This window comes from Taudactylus pleione, unplaced genomic scaffold, assembly GCF_031769625.1.
Source record: "Taudactylus pleione unplaced genomic scaffold, aTauple2 ptg001330l, whole genome shotgun sequence".
Taxonomy (NCBI): Eukaryota; Metazoa; Chordata; class Amphibia; order Anura; family Myobatrachidae; genus Taudactylus; species Taudactylus pleione.
The window spans coordinates 290,251-305,819 of record NW_028285730.1 but is presented as its reverse complement, the minus strand read 5'-3'; positions in this window follow the sequence as shown (position 1 = coordinate 305,819).

The following is a 15,569-nucleotide window of genomic DNA, read 5'->3' as shown; positions in this document are numbered from 1 at the left end:
CCTCATTGGCAATATGTCACCTCTTGAATGGTTGACTTAATTCCTCTGTGTGTGTGTGTATATATATATATATAAAAAATTACAACCCCAGCCTGTCCTACAAAGCGTTACAAGTATGAATAAAAAAACCTTTATAAAACACTAGATACTAACCAAGTGGTAACTGGGCGTTACTGCAGTTACTAAATATACTGTAGGGCAGTGGTCCCCAAACTCTGCCATTACAGTCCAGGTGGTAAGGATATCCATGCCTGAGCACTGTTGGCTTAATTAGTACCTCAGTCAATTTGATTTAACCATCTGGACTCAAGCATGGATAGCCTTAAAACCTGGACTGTAATGGTAGAGTTTGGGAACCTCTGCTGTAGGGAAACGGGAGCGCGGTCCTCAAGGCTCCCCAACAGTTCAGGTATTAGAAATATCCATGGTTGAGCACAGGTGACTTATTTAGTACCTCAGTCAATTTAATTTAACCACCTGTGCTCAACCATGGATATAACAAACACCTGAGCTCTTGAGGACCGTGTTAGGGAACCTCTGGGTTATATATTGGACCGGTCAGATGGAACACTTGCCCAGTGAGGCTCTGTTTGAGTTGGGGGCTGTGGGGGTGTTTCTGTATAGAGAGACCTAGTTTCCTCAGAAGCCGGCCTGGTTCATAAAAACTGCGGTGCAGGAATATGGAGTCTGCTCCCGGTCAGTGACCATGTAGTAGGGCAGAGGTAATGCTAGAGGAGACACTAATCTGGTGGGTCTGATGCAGAGGTGGAGGCATGGAGACTTCTCTCAAGCAAATGAGGAGGGGAGTCGGCTCGCAGAGAAGCCATTCGCACAGTCACTCTATACAGATAGTGCGATCATCAGTCGTTGTGAGGAGGACCCATCTTGCACACATAAGTGGGTGCGTCTCAGGAGGCCTGGCTTTTAGGTGGACGTGGCATCCTGGAGACCTGAATGCAGTAGGGACTGTGGACACATTAAAGATGACCAATTTATAAGTTGCAAACAGTGAGCCAGACAAGTAATACACAGAAAATGCAGCCTGGAGGTCCTATATGGAGGGAGGAAGCTGTGACAGCAGTAGAGGGAGCCAGTGGGGTCCTGTATGGAGGGAGGAAGCTGTGACAGCAGTAGAGGGAGCCAGTGGGGTCCTGTATGGAGGGAGAAAGCTGTGACAGCAGTAGAGGCAGCCAGTGGGGTCCTGTATGGAGGGAGGAAGCTGTGACAGCAGTAGAGGGAGCCGGTGGGGTCCTGTATGGAGGGAGGAAGCTGTGACAGCAGTAGAGGGAGCCAGTGGGGTCCTGTATGGAGGGAGGAAGCTGTGACAGCAGTAGAGGCAGCCAGTGAGGTCCTGTATGGAGGGAGGAAGCTGTGACCACACTAGTGGGGTCCTGTATGGAGGGAGGAAGCTGTGACAGCAGTAGAGGGAGCCAGTGGGATCCTGTATGGAGGGAGGAAGCTGTGACAGCAGTAGAGGGAGCCAGTGGGGTCCTGTATGGAGGGAGGAAGCTGTGACAGCAGTAGAGGGAGCCAGTGGGGTCCTGTATGGAGGGAGAAAGCTGTGACAGCAGTAGAGGCAGCCAGTGGGGTCCTGTATGGAGGGAGGAAGCTGTGACAGCAGTAGAGGGAGCCAGTGGGGTCCTGTATGGAGGGAGGAAGCTGTGACAGCAGTAAAGGGAGCCAGTGGGTCCTGTATGGGGGGAGGAAGCTGTGACAGCAGTAGAGGCAGCCAATGGGGTCCTGTATGGAGGGAGGAAGCTGTGACAGCAATAGAGGCAGCCAGTGGGGTCCTGTATGGAGGGAGGAAGCTGTGACAGCAGTAGAGGGAGCCAGTGGGATCCTGTATGGAGGGAGAAAGCTGTGACAGCAGTAGAGGCACCCAGTGGGGTCCTGTATGGAGGGAGGAAGCTGTGACAGCAGTAGAGGCAGCCAGTGGGATCCTGTATGGAGGGAGGAAGCTGTGACAGCAGTAGAGGCAGCCAGTGGGGTCCTGTATGGAGGGAAGAAGCTGTGACAGCAGCATAAGCAGCCAGTGTGGTCCTGTATGGAGGGAGGAAGCTGTGACAGCAGTAGAGACAGCCAGTGGGGTCCTGTATGGAGGGAAGAAGCTGTGACAGCAGTAGAGGCAGCCAGTGGGGTCCTGTATGGAGGGAGGAAGCTGTGACAGCAGTAGAGGCAGCCAGTGGGGTCCTGTATGGAGGGAGGAAGCTGTGACAGCAGTAGAGGGAGCCAGTGGGTCCTGTATGGGGGGAGGAAGCTGTGACAGCAGTAGAGGCAGCCAGTGGGGTCCTGTATGGAGGGAGGAAGCTGTGACAGCAGTAGAGACAGCCAGTGGGGTCCTGTATGGAGGGAGGAAGCTGTGACAGCAGTAGAGACAGCCAGTGGGGTCCTGTATGGAGGGAGGAAGCTGTGACAGCAATAGAGGCAGCCAGTGGGGTCCTGTATGGAGGGAGGAAGCTGTGACAGCAGTAGAGGGAGCCAGTGGGATCCTGTATGGAGGGAGAAAGCTGTGACAGCAGTAGAGGCAGCCAGTGGGGTCCTGTATGGAGGGAGGAAGCTGTGACAGCAGTAGAGGCAGCCAGTGGGGTCCTGTATGGAGGGAAGAAGCTGTGACAGAAGCAGCCAGTGGGGTCCTGTATGGAGGGAGGAAGCTGTGACAGCAGTAGAGGCAGCCAGTGGGGTCCTGTATGGAGGGAGGAAGCTGTGACAGCAGTAGAGGCAGCCAGTGGGATCCTGTATGGAGGGAGGAAGCTGTGACAGCAGTAGAGGCAGCCAGTGGGGTCCTGTATGGAGGGAAGAAGCTGTGACAGCAGCAGAAGCAGCCAGTGTGGTCCTGTATGGAGGGAGGAAGCTGTGACAGCAGTAGAGACAGCCAGTGGGGTCCTGTATGGGGGGAGGAAGCTGTGACAGCAGTAGAGGGAGCCAGTGGGGTTCTGTATGGGGGGAGGAAGCTGTGACAGCAGTAGAGGCAGCCAGTGGGTTTCTGTATGGAGGGAGGAAGCTGTGACAGCAGTAGAGACAGCCAGTGGGGTCCTGTATGGAGGGAAGAAGCTGTGACAGAAGCAGCCAGTGGGGTCCTGTATGGAGGGAGGAAGCTGTGACAGCAGTAGAGGCAGCCAGTGGGGTCCTGTATGGAGGGAGGAAGCTGTGACAGCAGTAGAGGCAGCCAGTGGGGTCCTGTATGGAGGGAGGAAGCTGTGACAGCAGTAGAGGGAGCCAGTGGGGTCCTGTATGGAGGGAGGAAGCTGTGACAGCAGTAGAGGGAGCCAGTGGGGTCCTGTATGGAGGGAGAAAGCTGTGACAGCAGTAGAGGCAGCCAGTGGGGTCCTGTATGGAGGGAGGAAGCTGTGACAGCAGTAGAGGGAGCCAGTGGGGTCCTGTATGGAGGGAGGAAGCTGTGACAGCAGTAGAGGCAGCCAGTGAGGTCCTGTATGGAGGGAGGAAGCTGTGACCACACTAGTGGGGTCCTGTATGGAGGGAGGAAGCTGTGACAGCAGTAGAGGGAGCCAGTGGGATCCTGTATGGAGGGAGGAAGCTGTGACAGCAGTAGAGGGAGCCAGTGGGGTCCTGTATGGAGGGAGGAAGCTGTGACAGCAGTAGAGGGAGCCAGTGGGGTCCTGTATGGAGGGAGAAAGCTGTGACAGCAGTAGAGGCAGCCAGTGGGGTCCTGTATGGAGGGAGGAAGCTGTGACAGCAGTAGAGGGAGCCAGTGGGGTCCTGTATGGAGGGAGGAAGCTGTGACAGCAGTAAAGGGAGCCAGTGGGTCCTGTATGGGGGGAGGAAGCTGTGACAGCAGTAGAGGCAGCCAATGGGGTCCTGTATGGAGGGAGGAAGCTGTGACAGCAATAGAGGCAGCCAGTGGGGTCCTGTATGGAGGGAGGAAGCTGTGACAGCAGTAGAGGGAGCCAGTGGGATCCTGTATGGAGGGAGAAAGCTGTGACAGCAGTAGAGGCAGCCAGTGGGGTCCTGTATGGAGGGAGGAAGCTGTGACAGCAGTAGAGGCAGCCAGTGGGATCCTGTATGGAGGGAGGAAGCTGTGACAGCAGTAGAGGCAGCCAGTGGGGTCCTGTATGGAGGGAAGAAGCTGTGACAGCAGCATAAGCAGCCAGTGTGGTCCTGTATGGAGGGAGGAAGCTGTGACAGCAGTAGAGACAGCCAGTGGGGTCCTGTATGGAGGGAAGAAGCTGTGACAGCAGTAGAGGCAGCCAGTGGGGTCCTGTATGGAGGGAGGAAGCTGTGACAGCAGTAGAGGCAGCCAGTGGGGTCCTGTATGGAGGGAGGAAGCTGTGACAGCAGTAGAGGGAGCCAGTGGGTCCTGTATGGGGGGAGGAAGCTGTGACAGCAGTAGAGGCAGCCAGTGGGGTCCTGTATGGAGGGAGGAAGCTGTGACAGCAGTAGAGACAGCCAGTGGGGTCCTGTATGGAGGGAGGAAGCTGTGACAGCAGTAGAGACAGCCAGTGGGGTCCTGTATGGAGGGAGGAAGCTGTGACAGCAATAGAGGCAGCCAGTGGGGTCCTGTATGGAGGGAGGAAGCTGTGACAGCAGTAGAGGGAGCCAGTGGGATCCTGTATGGAGGGAGAAAGCTGTGACAGCAGTAGAGGCAGCCAGTGGGATCCTGTATGGAGGGAGGAAGCTGTGACAGCAGTAGAGGCAGCCAGTGGGGTCCTGTATGGAGGGAAGAAGCTGTGACAGAAGCAGCCAGTGGGGTCCTGTATGGAGGGAGGAAGCTGTGACAGCAGTAGAGGCAGCCAGTGGGGTCCTGTATGGAGGGAGGAAGCTGTGACAGCAGTAGAGGCAGCCAGTGGGATCCTGTATGGAGGGAGGAAGCTGTGACAGCAGTAGAGGCAGCCAGTGGGGTCCTGTATGGAGGGAAGAAGCTGTGACAGCAGCAGAAGCAGCCAGTGTGGTCCTGTATGGAGGGAGGAAGCTGTGACAGCAGTAGAGACAGCCAGTGGGGTCCTGTATGGGGGGAGGAAGCTGTGACAGCAGTAGAGGGAGCCAGTGGGGTTCTGTATGGGGGGAGGAAGCTGTGACAGCAGTAGAGGCAGCCAGTGGGTTTCTGTATGGAGGGAGGAAGCTGTGACAGCAGTAGAGACAGCCAGTGGGGTCCTGTATGGAGGGAAGAAGCTGTGACAGAAGCAGCCAGTGGGGTCCTGTATGGAGGGAGGAAGCTGTGACAGCAGTAGAGGCAGCCAGTGGGGTCCTGTATGGAGGGAGGAAGCTGTGACAGCAGTAGAGGCAGCCAGTGGGGTCCTGTATGGAGGGAGGAAGCTGTGACAGCAGTAGAGGGAGCCAGTGGGGTCCTGTATGGAGGGAGGAAGCTGTGACAGCAGTAGAGGGAGCCAGTGGGGTCCTGTATGGAGGGAGAAAGCTGTGACAGCAGTAGAGGCAGCCAGTGGGGTCCTGTATGGAGGGAGGAAGCTGTGACAGCAGTAGAGGGAGCCAGTGGGGTCCTGTATGGAGGGAGGAAGCTGTGACAGCAGTAGAGGCAGCCAGTGAGGTCCTGTATGGAGGGAGGAAGCTGTGACCACACTAGTGGGGTCCTGTATGGAGGGAGGAAGCTGTGACAGCAGTAGAGGGAGCCAGTGGGATCCTGTATGGAGGGAGGAAGCTGTGACAGCAGTAGAGGGAGCCAGTGGGGTCCTGTATGGAGGGAGGAAGCTGTGACAGCAGTAGAGGGAGCCAGTGGGGTCCTGTATGGAGGGAGAAAGCTGTGACAGCAGTAGAGGCAGCCAGTGGGGTCCTGTATGGAGGGAGGAAGCTGTGACAGCAGTAGAGGGAGCCAGTGGGGTCCTGTATGGAGGGAGGAAGCTGTGACAGCAGTAAAGGGAGCCAGTGGGTCCTGTATGGGGGGAGGAAGCTGTGACAGCAGTAGAGGCAGCCAATGGGGTCCTGTATGGAGGGAGGAAGCTGTGACAGCAATAGAGGCAGCCAGTGGGGTCCTGTATGGAGGGAGGAAGCTGTGACAGCAGTAGAGGGAGCCAGTGGGATCCTGTATGGAGGGAGAAAGCTGTGACAGCAGTAGAGGCAGCCAGTGGGGTCCTGTATGGAGGGAGGAAGCTGTGACAGCAGTAGAGGCAGCCAGTGGGATCCTGTATGGAGGGAGGAAGCTGTGACAGCAGTAGAGGCAGCCAGTGGTGTCCTGTATGGAGGGAAGAAGCTGTGACAGCAGCATAAGCAGCCAGTGTGGTCCTGTATGGAGGGAGGAAGCTGTGACAGCAGTAGAGACAGCCAGTGGGGTCCTGTATGGAGGGAAGAAGCTGTGACAGCAGTAGAGGCAGCCAGTGGGGTCCTGTATGGAGGGAGGAAGCTGTGACAGCAGTAGAGGCAGCCAGTGGGGTCCTGTATGGAGGGAGGAAGCTGTGACAGCAGTAGAGGGAGCCAGTGGGTCCTGTATGGGGGGAGGAAGCTGTGACAGCAGTAGAGGCAGCCAGTGGGGTCCTGTATGGAGGGAGGAAGCTGTGACAGCAGTAGAGACAGCCAATGGGGTCCTGTATGGAGGGAGGAAGCTGTGACAGCAGTAGAGACAGCCAGTGGGGTCCTGTATGGAGGGAGGAAGCTGTGACAGCAATAGAGGCAGCCAGTGGGGTCCTGTATGGAGGGAGGAAGCTGTCACAGCAGTAGAGGGAGCCAGTGGGATCCTGTATGGAGGGAGAAAGCTGTGACAGCAGTAGAGGCAGCCAGTGGGGTCCTGTATGGAGGGAGGAAGCTGTGACAGCAGTAGAGGCAGCCAGTGGGGTCCTGTATGGAGGGAAGAAGCTGTGACAGAAGCAGCCAGTGGGGTCCTGTATGGAGGGAGGAAGCTGTGACAGCAGTAGAGGCAGCCAGTGGGGTCCTGTAAGGAGGGAGGAAGCTGTGACAGCAGTAGAGGCAGCCAGTGGGGTCCTGTATGGAGGGAGGAAGCTGTGACAGCAGTAGAGGGAGCCAGTGGGGTCCTGTATGGAGGGAGGAAGCTGTGACAGCAGTAGAGGGAGCCAGTGGGGTCCTGTATGGAGGGAGAAAGCTGTGACAGCAGTAGAGGCAGCCAGTGGGGTCCTGTATGGAGGGAGGAAGCTGTGACAGCAGTAGAGGGAGCCAGTGGGGTCCTGTATGGAGGGAGGAAGCTGTGACAGCAGTAGAGGCAGCCAGTGAGGTCCTGTATGGAGGGAGGAAGCTGTGACCACACTAGTGGGGTCCTGTATGGAGGGAGGAAGCTGTGACAGCAGTAGAGGGAGCCAGTGGGATCCTGTATGGAGGGAGGAAGCTGTGACAGCAGTAGAGGGAGCCAGTGGGGTCCTGTATGGAGGGAGGAAGCTGTGACAGCAGTAGAGGGAGCCAGTGGGGTCCTGTATGGAGGGAGAAAGCTGTGACAGCAGTAGAGGCAGCCAGTGGGGTCCTGTATGGAGGGAGGAAGCTGTGACAGCAGTAGAGGGAGCCAGTGGGGTCCTGTATGGAGGGAGGAAGCTGTGACAGCAGTAAAGGGAGCCAGTGGGTCCTGTATGGGGGGAGGAAGCTGTGACAGCAGTAGAGGCAGCCAATGGGGTCCTGTATGGAGGGAGGAAGCTGTGACAGCAATAGAGGCAGCCAGTGGGGTCCTGTATGGAGGGAGGAAGCTGTGACAGCAGTAGAGGGAGCCAGTGGGATCCTGTATGGAGGGAGAAAGCTGTGACAGCAGTAGAGGCAGCCAGTGGGGTCCTGTATGGAGGGAGGAAGCTGTGACAGCAGTAGAGGCAGCCAGTGGGATCCTGTATGGAGGGAGGAAGCTGTGACAGCAGTAGAGGCAGCCAGTGGGGTCCTGTATGGAGGGAAGAAGCTGTGACAGCAGCATAAGCAGCCAGTGTGGTCCTGTATGGAGGGAGGAAGCTGTGACAGCAGTAGAGACAGCCAGTGGGGTCCTGTATGGAGGGAAGAAGCTGTGACAGCAGTAGAGGCAGCCAGTGGGGTCCTGTATGGAGGGAGGAAGCTGTGACAGCAGTAGAGGCAGCCAGTGGGGTCCTGTATGGAGGGAGGAAGCTGTGACAGCAGTAGAGGGAGCCAGTGGGTCCTGTATGGGGGGAGGAAGCTGTGACAGCAGTAGAGGCAGCCAGTGGGGTCCTGTATGGAGGGAGGAAGCTGTGACAGCAGTAGAGACAGCCAGTGGGGTCCTGTATGGAGGGAGGAAGCTGTGACAGCAGTAGAGACAGCCAGTGGGGTCCTGTATGGAGGGAGGAAGCTGTGACAGCAATAGAGGCAGCCAGTGGGGTCCTGTATGGAGGGAGGAAGCTGTGACAGCAGTAGAGGGAGCCAGTGGGATCCTGTATGGAGGGAGAAAGCTGTGACAGCAGTAGAGGCAGCCAGTGGGGTCCTGTATGGAGGGAGGAAGCTGTGACAGCAGTAGAGGCAGCCAGTGGGGTCCTGTATGGAGGGAAGAAGCTGTGACAGAAGCAGCCAGTGGGGTCCTGTATGGAGGGAGGAAGCTGTGACAGCAGTAGAGGCAGCCAGTGGGGTCCTGTATGGAGGGAGGAAGCTGTGACAGCAGTAGAGGCAGCCAGTGGGATCCTGTATGGAGGGAGGAAGCTGTGACAGCAGTAGAGGCAGCCAGTGGGGTCCTGTATGGAGGGAAGAAGCTGTGACAGCAGCAGAAGCAGCCAGTGTGGTCCTGTATGGAGGGAGGAAGCTGTGACAGCAGTAGAGACAGCCAGTGGGGTCCTGTATGGGGGGAGGAAGCTGTGACAGCAGTAGAGGGAGCCAGTGGGGTTCTGTATGGGGGGAGGAAGCTGTGACAGCAGTAGAGGCAGCCAGTGGGTTTCTGTATGGAGGGAGGAAGCTGTGACAGCAGTAGAGACAGCCAGTGGGGTCCTGTATGGAGGGAAGAAGCTGTGACAGAAGCAGCCAGTGGGGTCCTGTATGGAGGGAGGAAGCTGTGACAGCAGTAGAGGCAGCCAGTGGGGTCCTGTATGGAGGGAGGAAGCTGTGACAGCAGTAGAGGCAGCCAGTGGGGTCCTGTATGGAGGGAGGAAGCTGTGACAGCAGTAGAGGGAGCCAGTGGGGTCCTGTATGGAGGGAGGAAGCTGTGACAGCAGTAGAGGGAGCCAGTGGGGTCCTGTATGGAGGGAGAAAGCTGTGACAGCAGTAGAGGCAGCCAGTGGGGTCCTGTATGGAGGGAGGAAGCTGTGACAGCAGTAGAGGGAGCCAGTGGGGTCCTGTATGGAGGGAGGAAGCTGTGACAGCAGTAGAGGCAGCCAGTGAGGTCCTGTATGGAGGGAGGAAGCTGTGACCACACTAGTGGGGTCCTGTATGGAGGGAGGAAGCTGTGACAGCAGTAGAGGGAGCCAGTGGGATCCTGTATGGAGGGAGGAAGCTGTGACAGCAGTAGAGGGAGCCAGTGGGGTCCTGTATGGAGGGAGGAAGCTGTGACAGCAGTAGAGGGAGCCAGTGGGGTCCTGTATGGAGGGAGAAAGCTGTGACAGCAGTAGAGGCAGCCAGTGGGGTCCTGTATGGAGGGAGGAAGCTGTGACAGCAGTAGAGGGAGCCAGTGGGGTCCTGTATGGAGGGAGGAAGCTGTGACAGCAGTAAAGGGAGCCAGTGGGTCCTGTATGGGGGGAGGAAGCTGTGACAGCAGTAGAGGCAGCCAATGGGGTCCTGTATGGAGGGAGGAAGCTGTGACAGCAATAGAGGCAGCCAGTGGGGTCCTGTATGGAGGGAGGAAGCTGTGACAGCAGTAGAGGGAGCCAGTGGGATCCTGTATGGAGGGAGAAAGCTGTGACAGCAGTAGAGGCAGCCAGTGGGGTCCTGTATGGAGGGAGGAAGCTGTGACAGCAGTAGAGGCAGCCAGTGGGATCCTGTATGGAGGGAGGAAGCTGTGACAGCAGTAGAGGCAGCCAGTGGGGTCCTGTATGGAGGGAAGAAGCTGTGACAGCAGCATAAGCAGCCAGTGTGGTCCTGTATGGAGGGAGGAAGCTGTGACAGCAGTAGAGACAGCCAGTGGGGTCCTGTATGGAGGGAAGAAGCTGTGACAGCAGTAGAGGCAGCCAGTGGGGTCCTGTATGGAGGGAGGAAGCTGTGACAGCAGTAGAGGCAGCCAGTGGGGTCCTGTATGGAGGGAGGAAGCTGTGACAGCAGTAGAGGGAGCCAGTGGGTCCTGTATGGGGGGAGGAAGCTGTGACAGCAGTAGAGGCAGCCAGTGGGGTCCTGTATGGAGGGAGGAAGCTGTGACAGCAGTAGAGACAGCCAGTGGGGTCCTGTATGGAGGGAGGAAGCTGTGACAGCAGTAGAGACAGCCAGTGGGGTCCTGTATGGAGGGAGGAAGCTGTGACAGCAATAGAGGCAGCCAGTGGGGTCCTGTATGGAGGGAGGAAGCTGTGACAGCAGTAGAGGGAGCCAGTGGGATCCTGTATGGAGGGAGGAAGCTGTGACAGCAGTAGAGGGAGCCAGTGGGGTCCTGTATGGAGGGAGGAAGCTGTGACAGCAGTAGAGGCAGCCAGTGAGGTCCTGTATGGAGGGAGGAAGCTGTGACCACACTAGTGGGGTCCTGTATGGAGGGAGGAAGCTGTGACAGCAGTAGAGGGAGCCAGTGGGATCCTGTATGGAGGGAGGAAGCTGTGACAGCAGTAGAGGGAGCCAGTGGGGTCCTGTATGGAGGGAGGAAGCTGTGACAGCAGTAGAGGGAGCCAGTGGGGTCCTGTATGGAGGGAGAAAGCTGTGACAGCAGTAGAGGCAGCCAGTGGGGTCCTGTATGGAGGGAGGAAGCTGTGACAGCAGTAGAGGGAGCCAGTGGGGTCCTGTATGGAGGGAGGAAGCTGTGACAGCAGTAAAGGGAGCCAGTGGGTCCTGTATGGGGGGAGGAAGCTGTGACAGCAGTAGAGGCAGCCAATGGGGTCCTGTATGGAGGGAGGAAGCTGTGACAGCAATAGAGGCAGCCAGTGGGGTCCTGTATGGAGGGAGGAAGCTGTGACAGCAGTAGAGGGAGCCAGTGGGATCCTGTATGGAGGGAGAAAGCTGTGACAGCAGTAGAGGCAGCCAGTGGGGTCCTGTATGGAGGGAGGAAGCTGTGACAGCAGTAGAGGCAGCCAGTGGGATCCTGTATGGAGGGAGGAAGCTGTGACAGCAGTAGAGGCAGCCAGTGGGGTCCTGTATGGAGGGAAGAAGCTGTGACAGCAGCATAAGCAGCCAGTGTGGTCCTGTATGGAGGGAGGAAGCTGTGACAGCAGTAGAGACAGCCAGTGGGGTCCTGTATGGAGGGAAGAAGCTGTGACAGCAGTAGAGGCAGCCAGTGGGGTCCTGTATGGAGGGAGGAAGCTGTGACAGCAGTAGAGGCAGCCAGTGGGGTCCTGTATGGAGGGAGGAAGCTGTGACAGCAGTAGAGGGAGCCAGTGGGTCCTGTATGGGGGGAGGAAGCTGTGACAGCAGTAGAGGCAGCCAGTGGGGTCCTGTATGGAGGGAGGAAGCTGTGACAGCAGTAGAGACAGCCAGTGGGGTCCTGTATGGAGGGAGGAAGCTGTGACAGCAGTAGAGACAGCCAGTGGGGTCCTGTATGGAGGGAGGAAGCTGTGACAGCAATAGAGGCAGCCAGTGGGGTCCTGTATGGAGGGAGGAAGCTGTGACAGCAGTAGAGGGAGCCAGTGGGATCCTGTATGGAGGGAGAAAGCTGTGACAGCAGTAGAGGCAGCCAGTGGGGTCCTGTATGGAGGGAGGAAGCTGTGACAGCAGTAGAGGCAGCCAGTGGGGTCCTGTATGGAGGGAAGAAGCTGTGACAGAAGCAGCCAGTGGGGTCCTGTATGGAGGGAGGAAGCTGTGACAGCAGTAGAGGCAGCCAGTGGGGTCCTGTATGGAGGGAGGAAGCTGTGACAGCAGTAGAGGCAGCCAGTGGGATCCTGTATGGAGGGAGGAAGCTGTGACAGCAGTAGAGGCAGCCAGTGGGGTCCTGTATGGAGGGAAGAAGCTGTGACAGCAATAGAGGCAGCCAGTGGGGTCCTGTATGGAGGGAGGAAGATGTGACAGCAGTAGAGGGAGCCAGTGGGATCCTGTATGGAGGGAGAAAGCTGTGACAGCAGTAGAGGCAGCCAGTGGGGTCCTGTATGGAGGGAGGAAGCTGTGACAGCAGTAGAGGCAGCCAGTGGGGTCCTGTATGGAGGGAAGAAGCTGTGACAGAAGCAGCCAGTGTGGTCCTGTATGGAGGGAGGAAGCTGTGACAGCAGTAGAGACAGCCAGTGGGGTCCTGTATGGGGGGAGGAAGCTGTGACAGCAGTAGAGGGAGCCAGTGGGGTTCTGTATGGGGGGAGGAAGCTGTGACAGCAGTAGAGGCAGCCAGTGGGTTTCTGTATGGAGGGAGGAAGCTGTGACAGCAGTAGAGACAGCCAGTGGGGTCCTGTATGGAGGGAAGAAGCTGTGACAGAAGCAGCCAGTGGGGTCCTGTATGGATGGAGGAAGCTGTGACAGCAGTAGAGGCAGCCAGTGGGGTCCTGTATGGAGGGAGGAAGCTGTGACAGCAGTAGAGGCAGCCAGTGGGGTCCTGTATGGAGGGAGGAAGCTGTGACAGCAGTAGAGGCAGCCAGTGGGGTCCTGTATGGAGGGAGGAAGCTGTGACAGCAATAGAGGCAGCCAGTGGGGTCCTGTATGGAGGGAGGAAGCTGTGACAGCAGTAGAGGGAGCCAGTGGGATCCTGTATGGAGGGAGAAAGCTGTGACAGCAGTAGAGGCAGCCAGTGGGGTCCTGTATGGAGGGAGGAAGCTGTGACAGCAGTAGAGGCAGCCAGTGGGGTCCTGTATGGAGGGAGGAAGCTGTGACAGCAGCAGAAGCAGCCAGTGTGGTCCTGTATGGAGGGAGGAAGCTGTGACAGCAGTAGAGACAGCCAGTGGGGTCCTGTATGGAGGGAAGAAGCTGTGACAGCAGTAGAGGCAGCCAGTGGGGTCCTGTATGGAGGGAGGAAGCTGTGACAGCAGTAGAGGCAGCCAGTGGGGTCCTGTATGGAGGGAGGAAGCTGTGACAGCAGTAGAGGGAGCCAGTGGGTCCTGTATGGGGGGAGGAAGCTGTGACAGCAGTAGAGGCAGCCAGTGGGGTCCTGTATGGAGGGAGGAAGCTGTGACAGCAGTAGAGACAGCCAGTGGGGTCCTGTATGGAGGGAGGAAGCTGTGACAGCAGTAGAGACAGCCAGTGGGGTCCTGTATGGAGGGAGGAAGCTGTGACAGCAATAGAGGCAGCCAGTGGGGTCCTGTATGGAGGGAGGAAGCTGTGACAGCAGTAGAGGGAGCCAGTGGGATCCTGTATGGAGGGAGAAAGCTGTGACAGCAGTAGAGGCAGCCAGTGGGGTCCTGTATGGAGGGAGGAAGCTGTGACAGCAGTAGAGGCAGCCAGTGGGGTCCTGTATGGAGGGAAGAAGCTGTGACAGAAGCAGCCAGTGGGGTCCTGTATGGAGGGAGGAAGCTGTGACAGCAGTAGAGGCAGCCAGTGGGATCCTGTATGGAGGGAGGAAGCTGTGACAGCAGTAGAGGCAGCCAGTGGGGTCCTGTATGGAGGGAAGAAGCTGTGACAGCATCAGAAGCAGCCAGTGTGGTCCTGTATGGAGGGAGGAAGCTGTGACAGCAGTAGAGACAGCCAGTGGGGTCCTGTATGGGGGGAGGAAGCTGTGACAGCAGTAGAGGGAGCCAGTGGGGTTCTGTATGGGGGGAGGAAGCTGTGACAGCAGTAGAGGCAGCCAGTGGGTTTCTGTATGGAGGGAGGAAGCTGTGACAGCAGTAGAGACAGCCAGTGGGGTCCTGTATGGAGGGAAGAAGCTGTGACAGAAGCAGCCAGTGGGGTCCTGTATGGAGGGAGGAAGCTGTGACAGCAGTAGAGGCAGCCAGTGGGGTCCTGTATGGAGGGAGGAAGCTGTGACAGCAGTAGAGGCAGCCAGTGGGGTCTTGTATGGAGGGAGGAAGCTGTGACAGCAGTAGAGGGAGCCGGTGGGTTTCTGTATGGAGGGAGGAAGCTGTGACAGCAGTAGAGACAGCCAGTGGGGTCCTGTATGGCGGGAGGAAGCTGTGACAGCAGTAAAGGGAGCCAGTGGGTCCTGTATGGGGGGAGGAAGCTGTGACAGCAGTAGAGGCAGCCAGTGGGGTCCTGTATGGAGGGAGGAAGCTGTGACAGCAATAGAGGCAGCCAGTGGGGTCCTGTATGGAGGGAGGAAGCTGTGACAGCAGTAGAGGGAGCCAGTGGGATCCTGTATGGAGGGAGAAAGCTGTGACAGCAGTAGAGGCAGCCAGTGGGGTCCTGTATGGAGGGAGGAAGCTGTGACAGCAGTAGAGGCAGCCAGTGGGATCCTGTATGGAGGGAGGAAGCTGTGACAGCAGCAGAAGCAGCCAGTGTGGTCCTGTATGGAGGGAGGAAGCTGTGATAGCAGTAGAGACAGCCAGTGGGGTCCTGTATGGAGGGAAGAAGCTGTGACAGCAGCAGAAGCAGCCAGTGGGGTCCTGTATGGAGGGAGGAAGCTGTGACAGCAGTAGAGACAGCCAGTGGGGTCCTGTATGGAGGGAAGAAGCTGTGGCAGAGGCAGCCAGTGGGGTCCTGTATGGAGGGAGGAAGCTGTGACAGCAGTTGAGGCAGCCAGTGGGGTCCTGTATGGAGGGAGGAAGCTGTGACAGCAGTAGAGGCAGCCAGTGGGGTCCTGTATGGAGGGAGGAAGCTGTGACAGCAGTAGAGGCAGCCAGTGGGGTCCTGTATGGAGGGAGGAAGCGTATTGACGATATTAAAATTGAACCTCTATATACCCCTGCCTATACCTTCTAAAATCTTTCCTATAAACCTCTAAGAATAACGCTAATTTGCATATGCAATCATACAGTAAATAGAGACTGCAGACTTAGAACATGTGGTTCCAAAGCACAAAGTATTATTCAAGTAAAAGTACAGTCAGTTACACGCTATTGATCCAGACACAATTAGACGCAAAGGAAATATACAGACCCAAGCACAGTATACATACGCAGAGCTTCCGGACCCAGTGATAGATATCAGCAAGAGACCCCTCATCATTCAAAATTCAGCAAGAAGACAAGAACCCAGCGTTTGAGCACACATTTTTTTTTGGATAGCCAATAAGATTCGGTTTTTAAATCCAAACGGAACCGAGTAGAACCGAATCCGCTCACCCCTTTTTATACCCCCCCCCAGAATAGAACGGATAATAGAGGAGTATGTTGCTGATGTCATTGGTTCCCAGGGGAGAAGCATCTGTTACAGAGCTTTTAACAGGCTGGTTCAAATAGAATCTCCCTGCCTTTAACAGCTGGGGGTTTTCCCTTCCCACCCCCATGTCTGCATCCTAACAGTTGTTTCTATAATATACATTTTGTTGCTTGTAGTCTCTGCGGTCCATAAGTTGTGAATGCATGATGTGATCTCCACACCGATAGTACCGGAATTCTGATGAAAGAGTACGCATCAGTACGAACCCAAACACTGCTGTCTTAGCATGTACAGAACCTAAGTTATCAAATATCTTTATTTCACAGCATTTAAACTAACTGAACCAACTTAAATCATATACTGTAAAACTTACTAAACCTTATGTGTGAATATGTAATGTATGAGTATTCGGGGTTTGATATAAGGACGCTAGCTAACTTGGGGCAGAT